Source organism: Prionailurus viverrinus, chromosome D1 (genome assembly GCF_022837055.1).
Source record: "Prionailurus viverrinus isolate Anna chromosome D1, UM_Priviv_1.0, whole genome shotgun sequence".
Taxonomy (NCBI): domain Eukaryota; kingdom Metazoa; phylum Chordata; class Mammalia; order Carnivora; family Felidae; genus Prionailurus; species Prionailurus viverrinus.
In genome coordinates, this window is record NC_062570.1 from 48,176,726 (window position 1) to 48,198,977 (window position 22,252).

Here is a 22,252-nt window from a genome sequence, read left to right on the forward strand (position 1 = left end):
TTCATTTAGCCCTTTCTTATCCCTTGCCTGAATTAATATGATAAGGATCACTTATTGGGTTCCTCTGCCCCTCTGCCTAAGACATTCCTAGTTATCATTCATTACCTTATGACATAGTCCAAATTCCTAAGCATATCTGTACCTTTATGATTTTGACCTATTTCAGTATCTTTAGCATAATGTCCATATTCTGAAGGCTCACTTTGCCAACCTCCCCATATTCCTTCCATATAGCAACATACTTTTGGGATCTCCACGTTGGCCATTCTTCCTATGCTTTGGCGCCTTGGCACCTATATTTTATTCTTGAAACGTCCTTCCTCCCTTCTCTTCTCCAGGTGGTTAATTACTACTTATCTTTGGATATAGTTTAGTGATGGAACGGCTGATAATATTTTCCCCCTTTAACCAAAACCCCAGGTGCTTTTTTTTTTGCCACTTCACATAGGAAACCATAAATTTTGGCACTATGTATTATTGAGTTTTGAATGTAAGTGGAATTGGTTAAGGTCTTATCAGAAAACTCTCTTTCTCTCTTAATATGCGATTGAAGCAGATTGATGTCTTTTTAATGGTATTATTACCTCTATATGAGTGTATCTCTTAAAATATAATTTAAATTTATATAAAATATCTGACATGCACATCATTTTCAGGGGAAAAGAGCCCAAGAATGACATTGTTCAGAAAACTTCCTCTGGTTCTTGCCTCCATTTTGATAGATTACTTATACTATTTCAGTACTTATAAAATACTTCAGTGTTTTATACATACATAAATATATATACATACATATATATATGTATGTATGTATACATACATACATACATATATATATGTATGTATAAAACCCATATATATCATATATTTACATAAATGCTCTTATTCCTTGAATTGTGATTTTTTTTTCCATCTCTGCACTGGACTCAAATTTCCTGTCTATGTCTCTAGTTCTTAATAACAGTGTCTGACAAGTAGTAGGTGTTTAAATAAAATAAACATTTTCTCTGGATGAATGAAAAGATGAATGAATTTTTAGGAGACCCATTTGTTAATAGTCTTTGTAGGCATATTACTATCATGAGTATGAAAGAAAGATCATGAGGCCCTTATTTGTACTATTGAAGGTTAGGTCTAAGTGGATAGAAAACACACACACACACACACAAAGGCACACACACGAGCTTAATAATAATGCAAGCCATGTGAAATCTAACAAGAAACATGTGGGTAACAAGTATATCAATCATAGTAAGTGACTTGAACAGATTTTAACATTGTAAGAAAATCTATCTATCTATCATCTATCTATCTGTCAGTTCTTTGTAACATTTACAGAAATAAATTATCCAATAAAAAAATCATAGAATTTAGCCAAAATATATCAGTTCAGTCTTAATCACTCATTACTTGCCCACTACACCATTCCAAATAGACATGCACTTTCTAATCTTTGTGCTCATGAATGTTCCCTCTTCCTGAATTGTCTTTTGGTGTTAACAAGACCTTATTGAATGACTGCACTATATTAGCTCTGGGCTTGTTGCTTATCAAAACATTATTTATTTTAATAACTTGCCCTCTTTCTCTGCCTGGAAAAACCTTCAAGCCTCAGCTTAATTATCTCCTCCTCCACGAAGCATTTCTTGATCCCTAGAGGAAAATTAATCAGTTCCACTTTTACAGGTTTTCATAATTTCATAAACATCTCTTTCCACTAAACCATACATGGCAAAAAGAATCCAATCATTCATCTATTAGATAGATAGATAGATACATACATACATACAAACACCTACTATGAGCCAGGCACTGATGCGACATTAGTGAACAAAATAGATGACCCTTACACTTAGGGAGGCAGACGATAAACAACAACTGTAGTCAAACAGTGGATTGTATACCATTATAGAATTATATGTGCTATTAATAAGGGGATTGGAGGAGTGCCTGGGTGGCTCAGTTGGTTAAGTGTCCGACTTTGGCTCAGGTCATGATCTCGCGGTGTGTGAGTTTGAACCTTGTGTAGGGCTCTGTGCTGACTGACAGCTTGCAGCCTGGAGCCTGCTTCGGATTTTGTGTCTCCCTCTCTCTCTGCCTCTCCCCTGCTTGCCTGCCCTCTCTCCCTCTCTCTCAGAAGTAAAAAAGGGATTGGAGAGTGTGGGGGGAAAGTGCTATCACGTTTAAATAGATCAAAGTAGGCCTTATTGAGAAAATGCTATCTGAGAAAAAGATTTGAACAGGGAGCGGAGTGAGCCATGTTAGAACAGCCCTTCAGGCAGAGGGCACAGCCACTGTAAAGGTCCTGAGGCAAGGAGTATATCTTGCTCTACCCCTGAGATTCTAATTGGTCTATAGTGTTAATAGGGACCCGGCCATAGATATTTTTTTTAAGTTTTCCCAGATGATTATATTATTTAGCCAGAAATGAAAAACAGTATGCAGATACAGGGTAACAGAAGTTGTCTCAAGACAACTTTCTCTTAAGAAACCTGTATAGTTTGTGAGATAAAGCACATACTTCCTATTTAACATGAAAAGTGCTGTTAAAGGGTCTTGTGCACAGAGTCATATGGAAATACTGAGTCCACTTTGCCCAGCCTGGGAGTTGGGGGATAGTACAAAGCTTTCTGGAGGTGCTTGTCTGAACTGAGTTTTGGTGAATAGGAAGTAACTAAGGAAAAAAATTGGGGGGGGGGTGGGTTATGTGTGGAGAGTGTGTGACTGCTCCCTGAGGGGGATCTTAGGGGTTCATAAACATGAATCCTGTGTATCAGAAGCAACTGACTGTAAGTAATCCAGTATTATAACATGAAGAGTTACAGGAGATGAAGCTAAAAATGTAAAAAGAAATAAGATCACAGGGAAGCTTGTATCAACTGCTAAGGAACTTAGATTTTATCCTGAATGAAGTGGGACATAAAAGGTTGGTGAAGCCACTGACAAGATTTGGTTAACTCAAATGGCAAATCGACTTGAAAGGAACCCAGCTTAGAGCAGGGGATTGCCAACTGAGAGTAACAGGTGTTGAGGAGACAGCTGATGATGAGCCTACCCAGGGAAGTCGTGTAGAGATGGAATCAGTATGGGGGTGGTCAGTCTCACAGACATACTAACAAGGTGTAGTTGGACAGAATTGTAATTGATCAGCTGGGTAGATTCTGGGTGCAGGTGGAAGAGAAAGCAGTGAGAAAAATCAGAAGATGCTCAGGTTTCCAACTTGGGCACATGTGGAGATGATGATTCCAGTCACTAAGATAGGGGATACAGAAGCAAGGCACATTTCAGAGAAGGATGGGGGCATCCTAGTTGGAACATGTCAGGACTGAGGTGCCAAGAGAAGCAGGTATGAGCTGATGACCAACAGGCAGATAGTGTAGAGTGTCATGAAGTTCTGGATCTCCCATTATGATACTGGGCATAGTACAGGACGTGCTACCCTGAAGCATTTTCCAGATGAATTCATTAGTGTTAACATGTTCCTAAGATCATTATAGTCAACGTTAAAACCTCAGGCAAAGAGATTTTAAAGGAGCTTTAGCTTGGCTGTGGTTTCTTTTTACATAAAATATTAAAGTCTAATTGGTATCAGGCTCCCAAAGTAGTAAAATTAGAACACACTTAGATAAAACCTGGTCCAAAAAGGAAGAGACCAGACAGACAAACAATGACATTAATTTGTTAATTTGCCATTATTGTTTAAGCAGTTTGAGGTTGTTGTTTTTGTTGTTGTTATTGTTTACTAAGGGACATATTAGCTTAAGGGAACATTATGTGACTTGTAACATAATTTCTGAGATACAAACTCCACAGCAGTAAAAGTGTAGATACTTTTCTTTCCTCCTTGTTGAGGAAAGAAGTTTTTGGAAAGGTAGCTGCCTTTTCCTAAATCCCAGTTTACACTTAAGTCAGTCACTCTGCTTCACTCAGTGAACCGCAAAGAGGGAGCCAGAGCCCTGAGTCATGGGAGAAAGTTCAGTGGAGAGACAAGGTCTGTATCACCCATACTCTCTCTGCTGACTTGCCATATGACTGAACAAGTTATGCTTCTTCATGATCTTCACTTCCTTTTCTGTGCAATAAAGAAGTTGGTTGAATAGATGATTAAACCCCTTCCATGCTATCGTATTCTATGATTCTCTCATCACAGCTGCCGTTAAGAAGTCTTCATAGTCCTTCTCCATTGTTCATAAGGAACTTTGTGAGTGACTCAGAGCTTGCCAGCCGGGAACATGAAGATGAACCGTTCTTGCAAGCTAACATTTTCACTGAAGAAATGCTAGGAGAAATGGCCAGTGCCGTAATAACACCCAGATTCGTGGACTGCTTTTCCTTCTTGCTGTATCTGATTTTCCTCTATCACAACAGAGAGACTGAACATTTGCTTTTATGTTAAAAATTCTCCTGTTAAAACCGAATGTCTGTACGTCCAGTCTAGGTGCCTATGGCATTTGGTTCTTTTCCTGAATGGTTGTACCTAAGGAAAAGATTGTCTTAAATGTATGTGGTTCAAGGTAGAGTAGCGTTTCTCCTCAGTAGTATTTGAGTGTAACATCATTAATGATCTACCAACCCACCTTTAATGTTAGTGGTGCATCCTTTTGGATCTTATTTCTTTCAATAAGAAGCGATATAGATTTGTATAGTGACTCTTAAAAATCAGTAATTTAGGGGCACCTGATAGCTCAGTCCATTAAATGTCTGGCTTCAGCTCAGGTCATGATCTCATGGTTTGTGAGTTCAAGCCCCACATCAGTCTCTGTGCTGACAGCTCAGAGCCTGGAGCCTGCTTTGGATGCTGTGTCTCCCTCTCTCTTCCCCTCCCCCACTCATTCTCTGTCTCTCTCTGTCTCTCAAAAATAAATATTTAAAAAATCAGTAATATATGTTCTATAATAATCTTTTTTTTCACATTAAATACCACCTTGAGTTACTGTTAATGCTTTTCTTTAGATCAACTGACTTTTTAATTTTATGTAAGTACTACAGTTGCAAACAGGCATAACTTGTTATTCAGTAGGTATATTTAAAAATAGTTAAGATTTTAAGTAGTTAAAACTTAAATGTAACTCTTAAAATTACCTAACCCTTGGTCTAGTCTCAGGGACATGGTCTGCTGATCTAGGGTAGGCTTGGCTGATCTCAGCTGAGGGTTGATGGGCTTAAAGTGTCTCAAATGTGATGGATCATGTCCACCCCACATAATGTCTTATTCTTCAGGAAACTAGCTCAGGTTTGATTATATGGCTCTGGTGACAGGTACCCCAAGAAGGTGAGAAGAAGTGAGGCCTCTTGAGGTCTAAGCTCAGCCTATTGCCAAATCATTTTGCTGCATTCCATTAACCAAAGCATGTCATAGCCACCCCATTTTCAACCACTGGTCTTTATCTCTTGATAGAAAGTATTGCAAAGATTTGTTGTATTTTTGCAATCTCTTGCAACATCAGATTCAAAAAGATATGGATTTAAATCTAGACTTTCCTTAATTTCTCAAAATCTCACTTTCCTCTATGTAAAATGAGGATATAACTGTTAACATCAAAAGTTATAAGTAAAACTGAGAAAAAGCAGAGGACATATATACAGAGCTGTGTTTGGGACATAGTATATAATAATTAAAAATACTTACTATTAAACCCCAAATGTTTACATGTGTATTTAACAAGTTGTGTTTTACCTTCCATGCTTATTTTCTCTCTGTTCCTTGAGGTGATGAATATGTTTGGAAATAAGCCTTCCTTCCACCCCATGCCCCCACCACTCAGTCTGTCGTTCTGGCTCTATGTGTTAACTATAACTGAAATCCCAAGGCTTGTTGCATGTACATGTTGGCTCCCTTGAGGCTGTATGGAAGTAACGTGTGCTGGTGACCCATAAGTGAGGAAAGGGCATTGATAACATATGAAAAGAGGGATTTACACATGAGCACTTGACATTCAGTGAACAGATGGAATGGAGGGTGTTGTGCTGAATCTTGTCGTGTAGAGAACAAGACTTGTCTTTTCATAAGCAGTTCATATAAGAGTTCTGTTGGTATGCTTCCCTGTGATGTGAGTGTAATATAGCCTGAGCTTGCTTCTGAATGCAAGAGGAGAGGAGGAAGAAACAGAGATAGAGGAACAGAAGGAGAAGCAGAAGGAAGAGGAGTAGATAGAAATACAGATGATGAAAGAGAAAGGAGAAGAAGGAAGGAGGGAAGGAGGAGAAAGAGGAGAAGACTACCCCAACTAAGACATAGCTTACTCTGTATTTATGACAAACCAATCTTTCACCTTTCTTTCCATGTACTCCGCTTTTTAGTGTAGGCTTATGTAGCCGATAGGGACACAGAGCTGGGCTATTTTGAATGTTCATAAATGTATGTGGCCTCATCTCACTATTAAATAGAAGTGCTAACTATTCTCTAATTTTAGCACATATCTTTTAAATGTCAAAAGACAGATTTTACTCCAACCCCCTTTCCTAGTCCTCAAGCTTTGAGTCACGAGGATAACTTCACTCTATGAAGAAATTGGCAGAAAAGAATAGAATAAAATGCAGAGGAAATTTTTGACAAATTAACTTTAAAATATATTTCTAATCCAGTATCTGGCCAAGTAGGCACCCAAAATGTATTTTCTGAATTAAGGTGATAAGGAGGAGAGGAAAGGGGAAAGAAAGATGTCCTCAGAGAAAGAAGTAATAGAAATTAAGGAACTTACATATAATGGAAAGCAAATCCAGTGATGCCATGTAGTACCTACCTTGGCGTAGACACTAAAAAACATGGATGACAAAGGCACAGTAATCCCATATTTCAAGAATCTCACAATTCAGGGAAAAGAGATAGAGGTAAGAATAAATGATTATCATTAACTGAGATCAGGTCTAAGTCAAAAGTATGCACTGAGTAATATAGGTGAGCATAGGTGAGGCACCTCACCTTGGGAAGGGCATCAGGGGAGCCTTTTTGTAGGAGATAACACTTGAGCAGGATTTTGAAAAAGTAGGAGTAAATCAGAAAAAGAAGTAGGCACAAGACAACATAATCAGTGTCAGGGAGGAAGCTGCCAAGTGACTGGGTTGGAAGGTTATCAGTAACTGGGTATAGTTGGAGGCTGGAAAGTTAGGTAGGGCCTAGTTGTAGAAGACCTATGCCCATCTTTATTCTACAAATGTATATTGAAGGACTCCTAGTGAAGTTTTCAGTAATTTTTATTTAAAGGTCTATCCTTCCATACATCCATATATTCACTCATTTAACCAGCACCCCACCTCATCCATAATTGAGTTGTGAACACAAAAGTCAGCATGGATGCTTAGTTAGGATTAGGCACTGCCACCAACTGAAGGGAAACCAAAATAGCAGTAGCTTAACTGGAATAAAAGTTTAATTCTCCCTCACTGAAGAGCCTAAATATTCAGGCCATAGCTAGCCTGCTGCACAGTGTTAGTGACCCATCTTGTTCTCTCTTGCTGATCTATCATAGATGGCCTCAATTTTAATGAAAATGGCAAGACAAAAAGGAATTGAGAAAGGGTGCATAAACACTGTATCTTAAGGAGTGTTTCTGAAACTGCCACAAGATACTTCAGTATATGCTCCATCAGTCACAAGTTGTCCCATGGCCACATGTAGCTGCAAGGGAGGCTGTGAAATATAGCCTTCTTCTATAACAGTAATGAGTAATGACCCTTATACTGAAGCAGTTATGAAAGAAAAGTAGGGAGTCATAAAAGAGTCATCACTTTTATAGGAGCAGCTTTTTAAAAATAAACATTACACAACCCTTAGGACTTGTTTTAAGTCCTAATTAACGCATAAGACCTCTTTTCTCAGGAAACCTCATTCGACACCATATTAGACTACTGACCAGTGTTCCATTAAGGCTTATTTTCTTCCTATGATTGTCTGAGCTCTCTTACAGAAAAAAATTATCTCTTTATATTCAGCTAAAATTTTTTAAAAAGTTTATTCACTTTGAGAGTGAGAGAGCAAGAAAGCTGGAGAAGGGTGGGGTGGGGGGGGGGGGAAGAGAGAGAGAGAGGGAGAGAGCGCCAAACAGGTCTTACAGTGCCAACACAGAGCCGGGTATGGGGCTCGAACTCACAAACCGTGAGATCATGACCTGAGCCGAAATCAAGAGTTGGACACTTAACTTAGTGAACCACCCTGGTGCCCTTCAACTAAAATTTTAAGGTCTTGTTAATATGGTAGAAGAGGAAAATAGCTATTGTGAGATGACTCTGGCCAAGGTCAGGCCAATTAACAAGTTTTATACGAGTTAGTAATTGGATGGCTTTTGATGGCTGCATGACACTGAAGCTCAGGGCTTCAAACCTTCAGCAGTCATGCAGTATTTAATTCCAACTTTCATGTTTAGTAGCTACCCGTTCTTCTAACCATATCAAGCATGACATCTGCAGTAAGTGCATGATAAAATAAAGGTGTGTTGAACTGAGTTTATTTGCACACTTTAACAGTGCGGTCAAACACATAAAGACGTATATTTTATTCAACCATATATTTACTCTAATTCCTTGATTAATTCATCCAATTAACATTTATTGAGCTATTTTTTAAGGGCTTGCATGATGCTCATTGCAGGGAGAATAATAAAAAATTATCAAGTTATAGACTCTACTTTTGAAAAGCTCATAATATAGCAAAAAGACAGTTGTATACACAAATAATTTTGATCCTCTAGTAAGTGCTACCCAACACTGAGGAAGTGCAATGGAGGTGTGTTATTTCAGCCTGATTGTTGAGATAAGACATCACAGAGGAAGCAGTACTTGAATTCAGCCTTGAAAGATAAGTAGGGATCCACCAAAGAGTCATCAAATACATGAGTAGTTCGTTTAGTGTCAAATAGTACCTAGTATCTGTTCCAAAGCCTGTGTAAGCAATACAGCCTCTCCTCCCCACGAAGGCTCATTCTATGCCATGCTCAACAACTGACTAGTTATCTAGTTGTATACATTGCAGCTTGTTTACTCACTGCCTAGGGTAGTTTGAGTTTTCATGTATAGTGAAGAAATTCTGTGTCACCCTCAAGGTAGCATAATCATAATGATCCATAAGCCAATTATTCACTGCCCTCCCTCATGCTTTTTTTCCCATTCTTCCTTCCTCTTCTGTTCAATAACATGTGTCTGAGGTACCATTTATACCCCGCAGCTAGACATTCACCTTGTCTCATTTTCTGAGGTGAAATCAGTTTTTCAGCCGTAGTAAGCATGCCCCTGGAAATGTGTCACTGCTGCTCTGCCCTCACTAGCAAGCATTTTCTGTTTTTCATCGCAAAGTAGTGATGTGTTTCAGGCTTTGAGCAACATCCGAGTTTCCACCAGCTGTGTTTTGCATTGTCCTCATTTTGTATAATTAAGAAAAACAGGAAGCCAATCACTTAAGTAAAGCTGACCCTCTTCATTCTGCAGACCCGGGAAAGGACTACATCAGGGTTTTTTATAGTACAGTTTTTACAAAATGTATCCTGCAATCCACTTGAAAGTGGAACAAGGTTAGAGGAGCTGTGGCAGCATGGCGGCCTTCCTCTTGACTACAAACAGCTGTGCTTTTCTGAAACCACACAGTCTGGTTTAACACTCTTATATAATTTGATTTGTCACATTGTGACAGAGGATTTCCCCTGCCATTTTTTATACAACCTCAAATCTTGGGGGACAAGGAGACTTTTTGACCTAACCCTTACATCCTCTGTGTGTCCAGCTTTTTTTTTTTTTTTACATTTTTGACCACACTATATAGGTATTTGCAAGTGAGTTTCTTTTATTTTTTAATTTTAATTTTTTATGTGTATTTTTTTTGAGAGAGAGCGAGAGCGAGAGAGAGCGAGCAAACAAGCAGGGAGGAGCAGAGAGAGAGAGGGAGAGAGATTTTCCAAGAAGGCTCTGTGCTTTCAGCGCAGAGCCCAATTTGGGGCTCAAATTCACCAACTGTGAGGTCGTAACCAGAGCTGAAACCAAGAGTCGGACATTCAACCAACTGAGACACCCAGGTGCCCTACACCTGAGCCCTAGACTGCTATTCAGTCTTACTGAAGATTAAAACCAATAGTATGTATCTGAGAAAGAGCTTCTTATTCTACTTATTCTTCTTATTCTACTTCCTTATACAGAAGGGAAAAGCAATTACTTTATCATGTTAAATTTCATCTAGAAACACTGTTGTGTTAAGGGTCAGTAGCACTAAATTAGATTAAATATTTACTGAGATCATATTTGTGGACTACTGTAATCCGTAAGGAGGTTGTAAAGATATTTAAAACATAACCACTGCCTTCAAAGAATTCATGGGAGAAGTGGACAGGGGTAGGTACAATCAAATATAATTTATAGTAGGATGTTATATGATCTGGGTCCTATTCTCATAATCACCTGTTTTGTGATTAAACCCATCTTCTACCTATACGAATTTGATCTAGAGCATCAAATCCTATCAAGTGATCCTTCCCAGCTAGCATCTGAATGTGAGTAATTATTGCTCGTTCTTTCAACAGATATGTACTAATCACATACTGTGTTCCAGGCATTGTGCTGTTTTCCTCAGATTTGGAAATCTTCCCTCAGTGGCATCCATAGTGCTCTGTGTGACCACAGAGCTATCATTTACTAGACACTATTATTTTCTAGTCACTTTATTCATCTAATAAGCTCTAGGAGGTAGGGATTTTCATCCCCATGTACAAATGGAAACTGACTCAGTGAAATTAAATAATCTCCACAGAGTTATACATTAAGTAACTGGTAGATTTACACCAAAACCCCTACAACTGTGCTGACTCTCCATTGTACTACTTTTGAAGCCCATGCTTTCAGCTAATGGAGACATTTTATGAGTATTTTGAGTGCATGGAGTACTAATGGAAAGGGAACTATTTTACATGGCAGAAGGTTCTATTGGAAACAGTTTAACACCTATATATATATATATAGAGAGAGAGAGAGAGAGAGAGAGAGAGCGAGAGAGAGAGAGCATTTTAGTTTTGTTTTTGGGTTCAAGATCAGAAGGAAATTCTTTAAACATATACATAGGCATTGGGAATAAATCAGCTAGGATTAATACAAAGAACTTCAAACAAGTTTAACATAGAAATGGCGACACAAGAGAAGTCGGAGAATCTATCTCTAGAAGTTTTTAAAATTAGATTTTTTTTTATGTTTTATAGAAAGGCATATGGACTGAATTGTCTCTCAAGGCTATTTCAATTTACAAACTGATCACATTACAGTATGATATTATCACTAAACAGACTTGAAACTGCAAACACCTAGAGAAGGACTTCCTGGTTTAATAACTACAGTCCAGGTAGCTGCCACCAGGTGGCAGTAGCCAGGCACTCATATCTGCTATTTGAGAAAACTCACCGAATCAGAGACTCTTTTTTTTTTAATTTTTCTTTTTTCAACATTTGTTATTTATTTTTGGGACAGAGAGAGACAGAGCATGAACAGGGGAGGGGCAGAGAGAGAGGGAGACACAGAATCGGAAACAGGCTCCAGGCTCCGAGCCATCAGCCCAGAGCCTGGCGCGAGGCTCGAACTCACGGACCGCGAGATCGTGACCTGGCTGATGTCGGACGCTCAACCGACTGCGCCACCCAGGCGCCCCTGGAATCGGAGACTCTTAAGAGGGATCCTGGATAATATTTGGTCCAAACCATCTGACAATTAAGGAAATTTGAGACTCATAACCATGATTAAGCATAGTTATATGAGAATTTCCCTTTTATTAAAGAAAAATCTACATAAATATTAATTAAGCCACATTATATGTGGAATAAAACAAAATGGAGGTGCTATTTATGGTAATATTTAAAGCAAGAGATATTTTAAGCTTATTCAAGTTCTCCTTCTTACTGTTGCCTCCCAATCAGCCCTCCTCCAGTCTCATCAAATTAAGGAACAGTACAGTATACTCTTGGGTAGGACTCTTTTTAGGGGGTGGATGTCTTCCTTCAGGGACATTTGTAGTGTCCCCAGGGAATCTGCAAAGCCAGTCCCCTAAGTTTGACTCTGATCCAAATCACTGAAGTTCAGTGCTAACAGTGACTTAGCCAGCCTCTTGTGTAGTGTTCTCACATTTGTTCTTCTATGGCAGGCATGGAGAGCAACTCATTCCTGTAAACATAGCTAAGCTTCTCTGAAATCCCTTAAAATACCGCATTACAGTCACCTCTTATTATCACAGCATCAGTTAGGTACCTTACAATTGTTCTAACCTAGGTAAAATAGCTGTGCTTTATTGTAGTTGAATTTACTATAATTGGACTCCTTTCTCTTCCCTTAAAGCAAACACAACAGGATGTAAGTGAGTGAGATGTGATGTTATATCCTCTTACATCTGCTCTCCTTTTTGAAGTAAATCATTTACAATCACTGTATTAACAATATTAGAATACCTGCAATGCTTCTCATAAATGAATATGACACACCTGTGTATCTCCACGGTACAACAGAATACTGCTGTTCCGGCCTAGTTCCCTAAAATGTTTGGGTTAGGAATCTGTCTACCACATAATGAAAACTACCTGCACTGAGATCATATGTCTGCTTAGAGGCAAAGCCAGGAACAAGGTGTAAGTCACTGTAGTCATTCTGGTGTTCATTTAGCTGTTTTACTTAAACTTTCTGGAACTAAGAGCCAGCTTTGCAGGAGTGACAAGAATGAAACTAATTTTAGGCTTGCCTTTTAACGGCTTCAACCTGAAACAGAGATAGCATCTGAACCCCATCTGTCAGCTATGCCACCTTGCCCTGTGCTATCTAACACATTTTGACTCTTTCATTGAGCTTGCAATGCCACTGCTCATGGCAGAAATACCAGGTTCTGGAGAAAAGCACGATTTATTCCAACTCAGGGGATTATTGTCAAAAGGTCATCCAGTTCTTTCTTTTTACTAATTATGTTAGAGGAAGTATTTAAAAAAATGTCAGGCTTTAAAAATATGTATCAACATATATTTTAAACAGAATTAAAAAGTCACAATAGTATTATGCATAGCGTTCCTTGCATGTATGGACGTGTGGTGGGTGTGGATTCATTCATCCATTTACATCATCCATATTCATCATTATGTTTTGTGAAGGCCTACTGTCAGATGTGGCTGAAATCACCACAGGTGTCAGATCCTTTCTTTACTCATTCAACATGGATTTAGTTGGATACTATTATATTTTATTCACCTTGTTAGGCATGAGTAAATGTGGCCTAATAGTGAATGGATTTTTATAGAAATATTACTCAAGATAAACTTAATTAAATGGAGTTGGACTGCGATTTTAAAAAAAGGTGTATTTTTTTTCTTCTAAGAAATAAATGTTAAGGGTTTTTTTTTTTGAATCATTATAATATGTACAAGGTACATCAACTCTTCTAGTTGCTTGGAGGAATATCAAAAAATAGAAGACAAGATTACCGTTAAAATTCATTTAATTGTAAGCCATAATGCGTACATCTCTTAGATTCTTATTTAAATAAATGATGCAAGCAATTCCAGAATACCATGATATGATTTTCAAGCTAACTGTTTTAAGCATCAAGTGATAAAATGTAGAGGGAGAGAACCCTTTCAGATGAGGCAAATCTGGAAGGCTTCATGTAGGCATTGGGAATTTGAGTTAAGTTGAACTCTCCCTCTAAAACAAATGAGTATTCCAAATGCAAAGAAGGAAGCAGGTAGAGGGGCTCTTGGGTGGCTCAGTTGGTTAAATGTCCAACTTCAGCTCAGGTTGTGATCTCACTGTTCATTCACGTATTCCAGCCCTAGGTCAAGCTCTGCGCTGACAGCTCAGAGCCTGGAAGTTTGCTTTGGATTCTGTGTGTCCCTCTCTCTCTGTTCCTCCCCCATTTCATGCTCTGTCTCTCTCTCTCTCTCTCTCTCTCAAAAATAAATAAAATGTTAAAAAAAAAAGTAGATAGCAACACTTTTTTCTCTCTCTCTCTCCTTTTCCTTCTGTTCTTGAGCCTGGCATTAGATAGAGACATAGGCAGTTATAGGAAGTGTTGGCATTAGCTTAGGATTTAGGAGATCTAGATGGTAGTCTTCGTCTAGCCTGTGAAAGTCATGAGGCCTGAGTATATCCTCCTGCAAGCAGGAGGTTGAACCAAAGGATGGCTTACAGGGGGCTTAGATCCCACTGCAAGATCACTCATTATATTAGATATTGCTTGATATTATAAAAGCATACCTTCTTCAATGGACATTTTGTCCCATTAGGATTAGCAGAAGTCAAGATTGAGAAACAAGTGTAAAACTAAATTATCTAAGTGGATTCTCCGTGATGGAAACCTAGTTGCTATTTTGTTTGGCATTTATAGTATTCATCAACACTTAGGAAGCAAAAAAATAGTGTCCATTTTAAATCTTCAAATTAATATGTATTGTGTACCAGGTGCATGGTCTATCCTAGATATTAATGAATGATTTGCCTTTCAAATACTTTCTCAGCAATTCAAATGAAATGATATCCATATTTTCTAATACATGTTTCATTCTTGCTGTAGACTGTAGCACAAATTATATTTCACTCAACAGTTATTCAATACATATTTAATGAATGCCTATAAATACCAAGCACTGAGCTTACAAGATGCAAGGGATATACAAATAAATAAAATGCTTAAAACTTAGTGTCCTTCCTCATGAAGATTACAGTCCAGTGGTGGAGTCACATATATAAATAAATCAATTATATTTCACCATATTAGAGTTTAAACCAAGAGCATTGGAAAGCACAGAAGGAACATGGACTTCCTGGATGCAAGGCTTCACAGACAAAGTAACATTTAAACTGAGTCTTAAAAGGTGGTGACAAAATGGCAGCCCTCAAGGTACAACCAGCACAGTGATGAGTGCATCATGGAGTGCATAAGGAAAGTCTCATCTGCGACAGCCTATTTGATGCTTACTCACATAGTAATTGCAGAAATAAGAAATAATGCAAAGTACTTACCACAGTGCCTAGGACAGAATAGGTGATCAGCTAAGGGTGGCTATCATTTGTATTATCATCCAGACCTACTGCACTATACGTATTGCCACTCGCTGGTATAGACTCCAGATCTTCATTGTACTTTTTCTTCATAGCTTATATTATGTTTATAATTAAGAAGTCATTTATGCATTTAATATATGCTTTCCTGCAGACTGCAAGTGAACTCCATGAGAGAAGGAAATAAAATTATATTGTTGATTGTTGTATTCTTAGTATCTAGCACAGTGCCCAGACCATGAGAAATAGCCAGTAAACATTTGTTGAAAGAATATGTAATGATAGGAAGACACCAGTAAGGAATGGCCTATCATTAGGAAAATGTAATGGCAAGTCATATGAAAAAGGCTGAGAACTCTACCTCCAGAATATTAATTTATTGAATTTCCTTCACAGCAAAGGAAGGCACCCAGACCTCTTAGACCAGCAAGTACTCCATCAGGAACTCAAGGTCCAGCACACCCCTCATTTTTTTCTCTCAACCCTGCATTAGTGTAATCCCTAAATTAGCCTCAAAGGGAGTAGTTGATGGATGGCCAGAGAAAGTAACTTTGTGATTTTTCTGTTGTTTTTGGTACAAAAATGTAGATTTCATTCAGTTGAGTCTACCTCCCCACAGCCCTTAACATTTTCTAAGCAACCCCTCTCCTCCAACCAACATACCATGTCTCATGGAAAGTTTATTAGAGGAGCCCATTCAGATCCCCTGGGACTTCATTACTTTCCAAAGCCATGATGAAGCATTATTCTGAATAAAATTAAGTTCTACTTCTTCCAATTAACAGCAGATGATGAAAGTGCCTGCCAGTTCTGTTGCCTTTCAGCTGGGTGTTTTTCTCTTGCTTGGTCATTTGTAAAATGTGAGCCCTCCTAATGGGGGATCTAGTTATTCACTTGAATTAATGAGTTTCAGCTGAATTAATAGTGCCTAGCACACTGTGGGTATTCAATAACAGTCAACAGCAATTTATATGCTGACTTAACGTGCTCCAGTTGAGAATGTTGGCTAAAATCAATATAATGTGGCTTTCCTACTAGATTTGACTTAAAAAACATCAAGTTCCCAAATTTGGGGCTGAGAATATATATATATATATATATATATAGTTCTTCTCTGAAAATAACTGAAAGAATTCTGGAATATCTTTTGGGATGAACTTCTTAAATATTTCCAACGAGTACACAAGATCCTCCAGCCTACCAGTATCAATATTTTTAGACTTAGATTCTTTGTCCTAGAATAATATCTGGCAGACAGTAGACCTTTATCAAAATAATAACTGAAAATAAATAGAAGGAACATGTCACAAACAATATGTTAGGGCATAGCCCATTACTATGCACCCAGTGGACACTCAATAACAAGTGATATAATGAATTTTGAATTAAAATAGAAAAAAAAATGTCTCAACCAAGAAAATAAAATGCAAGGAAGTACTGATCAGGAAAGAGTTCTATTCACAGGACTAAAGAGGTGAAGTTAGCAAGTTCACATTACAGTGAAGCATATGGTGTCTAATGCCTTATAGCATATGTTTGCATGTTGAAGCTTTTAATTAGAAGGAATTATAATTCCACTGAGATCCTTATAGTTCTGGACTGAGAGCCTTAAAAAATCAATATTATGTGCTTGTTAAATTATAACCTTTGTGAAAAATCAATAATATGTTTGCTGAGAAAAATATTTGACATGTCAGCTGAATTATGGAAACTTCTCATGCCAGTGGCTAAACCCAATGATTTATTTAATCATATTTATTAAGTGGACTACTTTATTGTATCAGTATATTATACTGATTTACATATGCACACATTGCCCGGAGCTGCGCCCTCTCCCCAGCTCCCCTTGGCTTACCTCCTCATGGACAGAAACAAGTCTCCTACCTCTTATTTACAAGCAACTCAGTGTTTATTTTTAAATGATTTTAATTATAGTAACAACAACTGTAACAATAGATAAAAATTCTAACAATGTAAGCTCTGTGTCAAGTACTGTATATACTGATGGGAACTATGCGTTGGTTAAATTATTCACCTTTATTCCATATTCATTCATTCATTCATTCGTTCATTCAGGAAGCTAGTTAACATTCATTGATACCTACCAGCTGACCAGCCATAGTGTAAATCTCTAGGTCAGTGTCAAAGAAAAATCTATCATGACTCCTTGTTGGTAAGTAACATTGGAGGAGAGAGAGAGACAAAAAGATTAGAATGTCATAATACAACATGACGGCTCTGACAATGCTATATAAAAATGTTTTAGGGCCTTAGAGGAGTCATGGATAACAGCTGGAGGAAACCCGACATCTTCAGTAGGGTGGTATTGCAACTGGGACTCAAGTTTGCGTTTCAACTGAATAGATAGAAAAGAAATGGGAGAACATTCAAAGTCAGCAGCCCTCACCATATCATGGAAATCTGAACAGCCTAATACACAGATGTGGGAGAAATTTGGTGTGGCTGAATTAAACCTTGAGAGCTGGAATGTGCAGAGAATGGGAGAGAGAGAGAGAGAGAGAGAGAGAGTGTGTGTGGAGTGCAAATGAAATAAGACGAAATGAAACTAGAAATGCAGATTCAAGATAGTTTCCAGGAGGTCTTGTATGTCAGGCAAAAGAGTCTTAAATGTCCTCTGTGATTAAAGGGAGCCAAATAAGAATGCTCCTGGAGCAGTGACAGGTTCTGAGTTTTATTTAAAATAAATAAAAAAGAACAGGGACTTTTGATTTCTCCTTTACAGAAGGGAGAACTGGGTAAATATTAATATATTACAATATGTAAGAAACATGAATATTATATCCATAAAGAATCTACTAGGGTATAAATCCTTGCTTTATAAACTTTCTAAGAACAATCACACTCAGACCTAGGCGTTGAGCTTTAAATTGAGGATGCTTAGCTTGCCACCTTGTGGCTGAAGGAAGATTCTGCACATGAAGGATGTTTTATCTGAGAAACAGACAAACCCAAATCAGTTAGTGAAACAATGTATTTGTTCAACTCTATTCCATGTATTTGAGATAAAAAAGAAGTGGATAAAAATGACACTTAGAATGAATATTAATTATTGCAAAAATAAGAATCAGAAAATGAACCTTGACTCCTTTCTCTTTCATCTCTTAAAAAATTTTTTTTGAAATGTTTATTGTATTTGAAAGAAAGAGAGCAAGCACGAGTCAGGGAGGGGCAGAGAGAGAGGGAGACAGAATCTGAAGCAGGCTTCAGGCTCTGAGCTGTCAGCACACAGCCCAGCCTGATGTGGGGCTTGAACCCATGAACTGTGAGATCATGACCTGACCCGAAGTTGGATGCTTAACCCACTGAGCCAGCCAGGCACCCCTCTTTCATCTCTTGTATAATGTATATGTAAGCCATGTTGATTCAATTTCCAAATATATATCTACCTATATACAGTTATTTTCCTTGATAATGCCAAGTTTTGCCAAGAACATGGAATAATCATAGCTCTTTTCTATTACTGGTCGGATATAAATTAGTATATTTCTGATGATAGATACAACCATTTTGGAACAATTTGGTTATCTAGCAAAATTGAAGATGTTTATATGATCCAGAAATTCCACTCCTAGGCACATGCGTAATGAGATTCATACATATGTGAACCAAGAAACATATATAAGAATTCTGTAGCATTATTGTTATAGTTTTGTTATTCCAGAAAGGAAAACAATAAAAATATAATGAATGTTCTTTGGCAAGAAAATGGTACGTTGTGGTGTACCATACAATGCAGTACTCTACAAAATTAAAAAGAAATGAACTCTACCTGCACACGTCACCATGAATGAATTTCACAAAATTGCAGAGAGAAAGCCACAATATGAAACAGCTTAGGTAGAGTTCCAAAACCACACACTTTTTAGGGATACTATGTCAGTCAATTCAATGTCCTGCCAGAGAAATAGAACCAGTATACGTGGTATATATATTTTAAGGAATTGTCTTATGTGATTGTGGGGACTGGCAAGTCTTAAGTCCAGAGGGAAGACCCGCAGGCTGGACACTCTCAGGCAGGAGCTGAAGCAGCAGTCCACAAATGAGGTGTCATCTGAGAAACCTGCAGATGATAACCATTGTTAGAAAATTCCTTCAGAGAAACAAATAATGGATACTATAGCTTACTGAAGTTGACACATAAAACTCTCCCAGATACATGTCTAGATAGTTAGTGAGACCATTGAAAAAAGCAAGGAATCATGAACAGGAAATTTAACAGTTTCCTCCATAGAGAGGGAGATAGAAATGAGTAGTGATGGGCACCTGGGGTTTCTACTATATTGATAATATTCAACTTCTTAAGCTGGGTGATAATTATAGGGAGTCTTTTATTCTTTGTAGCTTGTATAGCTGATATAAATTATTGTGTATGCATTAATTACTTCACAGCGAATTTTAAATGTAATTTTTGTCAAAATACAAAATAATTATCTTCTAAGAATGTAGAGGTCCTCTCAGTATAAGTTAGGGAGTTTGGACTCTTCTGTCCTCATGTATTTTAAACATTGAGGGCTACTGCTAAGATCCAAAACAGAAAAATTAGGAAGAAAAATTTCTAACTTGATTTTTGGTCAATGCTCATGTTTATTAAAAGCGATCAGAAGGCCATTTTTGAGGGGAGAGTGACATAGAGTTACTAATCCTCAAGGAGAATTACATACAATTGCATAAAGTCCACCTGCTACCTGGACCTCTTCCTCTTTCCTTCCAGGCAAAAGATGAGCCCAGGTGAAAGGGGATTTCATCACCAACTATTTTAAAGTTCATTTTTTTTGTTGTTTCTTATCTTTTCTGAGGAAGGGTGTTGGAAGTTTGAAGGAGTAATATACACGAACATTTGGAATGTTTTTGTGCTTAAGCAAGTAAGAACTTGGAGTCTGTGGGCCTTGGATGGTTCCTCACAGTAGAGCGTGAGGAGGCAGAGCTCACTGCAGACTCTGTGACATGCCTGTTCCAGGTACCAGAATGAGTCCCCTGAGAGCATCCCAAATGACCTTTCTCCTTTGTCCTCTCACTGCTCTCATCCATTCTTCATAGGATGCCAGTGTAAGTTTTATGGTAATAATAATTTTTAAAAAAACATGTAATATAAAATTTTCCATCTTTACCATTTATTTACTTATTTACTTTTTAAGTTTATTTTGAGAGACAGAGAAAGCACAAATCGGGGAGGGGCAGAGAGAGAGAGGGAAAAAGAGAGAGGCCCAAGCAGGTTCTGCACAGTCAGCACGGAGCCCAGTGAGGGGCTTGAACCCACAAACTGTGAGATCATGACCTGAGCCGAGGTTGGATGCTAAACAACCTAAGCCACCCAGGCACCCCTTAACCAGGTTTTAAATGTACAGTTCAGTGGTGTTAGATATATTCACATTGTTGTGTAACAGCTCTCCATAACTTTTTCATCTTGCAAATTAGAAACTTTCTGTGTAATGAAGAAGTCCCTGTGAATCAGCATTCTACTTTCTGTTTTTATGAAATTGGCCATTCTAGATACTTCATGTAAGTGAAATCATACAGAATTTGCCTTGTTGTGACTGACTTATTTCACTTAGCATAATGTCCTCAGAGTTCATCCGTGTTTGCCTGTGTCAGAATTTCCTTCCTTTTAAGGCTGAGTGCTATTCTATTGCATGTACATTTCACATTGTGTTCATACATTCATCTGTCCATGGGCATTTGGGTTGCTCCCACCTCTTGTCTATTGTGCATAATGCTGCTGTGAATTTGGAGATGCAAATCTTTCTGCCAGACCCTGCTTTCAATTCTTTTGGCTATCTGCCCAGAAGTGAGATTGCTGGACCATATGGTAGTTATATTTTTAATTTTTTGAGGAAACTACCATTTTTCCATAGTGGTTACACCATTTTAAAATCCCACCAACAGTGTAAGAGTAGGCTTTTTAAATATAAATCAGATCATGTCTCTTTCCTCTTGAAATCCTCTATCAGAACTCTAATTTTCTCAGGTTGGGAGCCTAAATAGTTTCTGAGGGCTATATGGTCCTGCGTGGTCTGCCCTACCTTTTCTGCTTCATATTTCACTACACTTGCCTTTCTTCAGAAAGCTCTGTCAGTCCTACAGCCCACTAAGTTCTTGCCCAGCTCAGACGCTTTGATGGTTGTTCTTCCTTTTCATTTGGAATGTAGCCTACCCAACTCTTTATGTGGGAATTCTGTCATTCTTCAGGATTCAACTCATACATCATCATTTTACAAAGTGTCCACTGACCTCCTCTACTGAATAAGGTTTCTCCTTTGTGCTCTCTTGGAATACTTTCTCATTTCCTTAACAATCTGGAATTGTTTTGTTTATTTGTTAATTTTGTTTTGTCAGTCACTTCTACTAGAAGGGAAGCTCCATAAGAGAAGGAATATTGTCTGTCTTGTTTATTATTGAATCCAAGAAGCTAGTGCCCCTAATAAACCTACAGATTATTCTTTGCTCAAGACTGAACAAGTCTTATCCAAATTAAGGAAGGGGTAGCTATTTTAGGCTAAAGAATGGCATGCTTCAGAAGCTTCCCTGGATTTTTAATTTTTCACATGTTGATGAAACTTTTACAAGAAAGAAGAAGAAAACACACACAAAAATGAAAATGTAGCTAACAATGGAATGGACCAAGACACATACTAAGTGAGGCCAGAAGTTGCCCATAGCTTTAAGAGCTAAGTTGTTTCATTTTGTTTTGTTTTGTTTTGTTTTGTTTTACCATGAATAGAGAATGTACACCAACTGACCTCTGTTAACCTTGCCACGTCTACCAGTTTATGAAAGTCCAAACTATACAGAAGTCTCATCTTTCAGACCCTGTTGTCATGGATGATAAATTTATCAGTTATATTTCAGATTTTGAATTGAACATCTCAGGCAATTTATTCTGCAAAATTCCTTGAAATGTTAGTTGCATGTTGCAAATTTTAAGGGGAGGTGACAAGCTTAGTTACACTGTAGCACATAAATGGTGATCTCCTTTTGGTAATATTTCTATGGCTCAGAATAAACTTAATTTCTGTCTAAGACAACTGTTTAAGGCTCTGCTCTGTATGAAGTCCTCTGGAGGAAACAATGTAAGAACCTGCCTTCCAGCATTTTAATATCTTCAGATGTTCTGCTCTGTTATCACTCCTCTCTGACTTTGAACCTGCTGTTCCTTTGCCAATACCCTTGCTGTTTCTTTGCCTAATGCTTTATCATTTTGTAAGATAAATCACAGGTGTCCTATTCTCCAGGAAAC

The 22,252-nt window shown here is 37.9% G+C and overlaps 1 protein-coding gene and 1 pseudogene across 2 annotated transcripts in view; both read left to right on the forward strand.

Annotated features, from left to right (window-relative positions):
* Positions 1-22,252, forward strand: part of DLG2 (discs large MAGUK scaffold protein 2) — a 2,044,734-nt gene that overhangs the window by 983,215 nt on the left and 1,039,267 nt on the right. The window lies entirely within an intron of this gene.
* LOC125176323 (40S ribosomal protein SA-like) overlaps positions 1-22,252 on the forward strand; it is a 120,513-nt pseudogene that overhangs the window by 96,313 nt on the left and 1,948 nt on the right.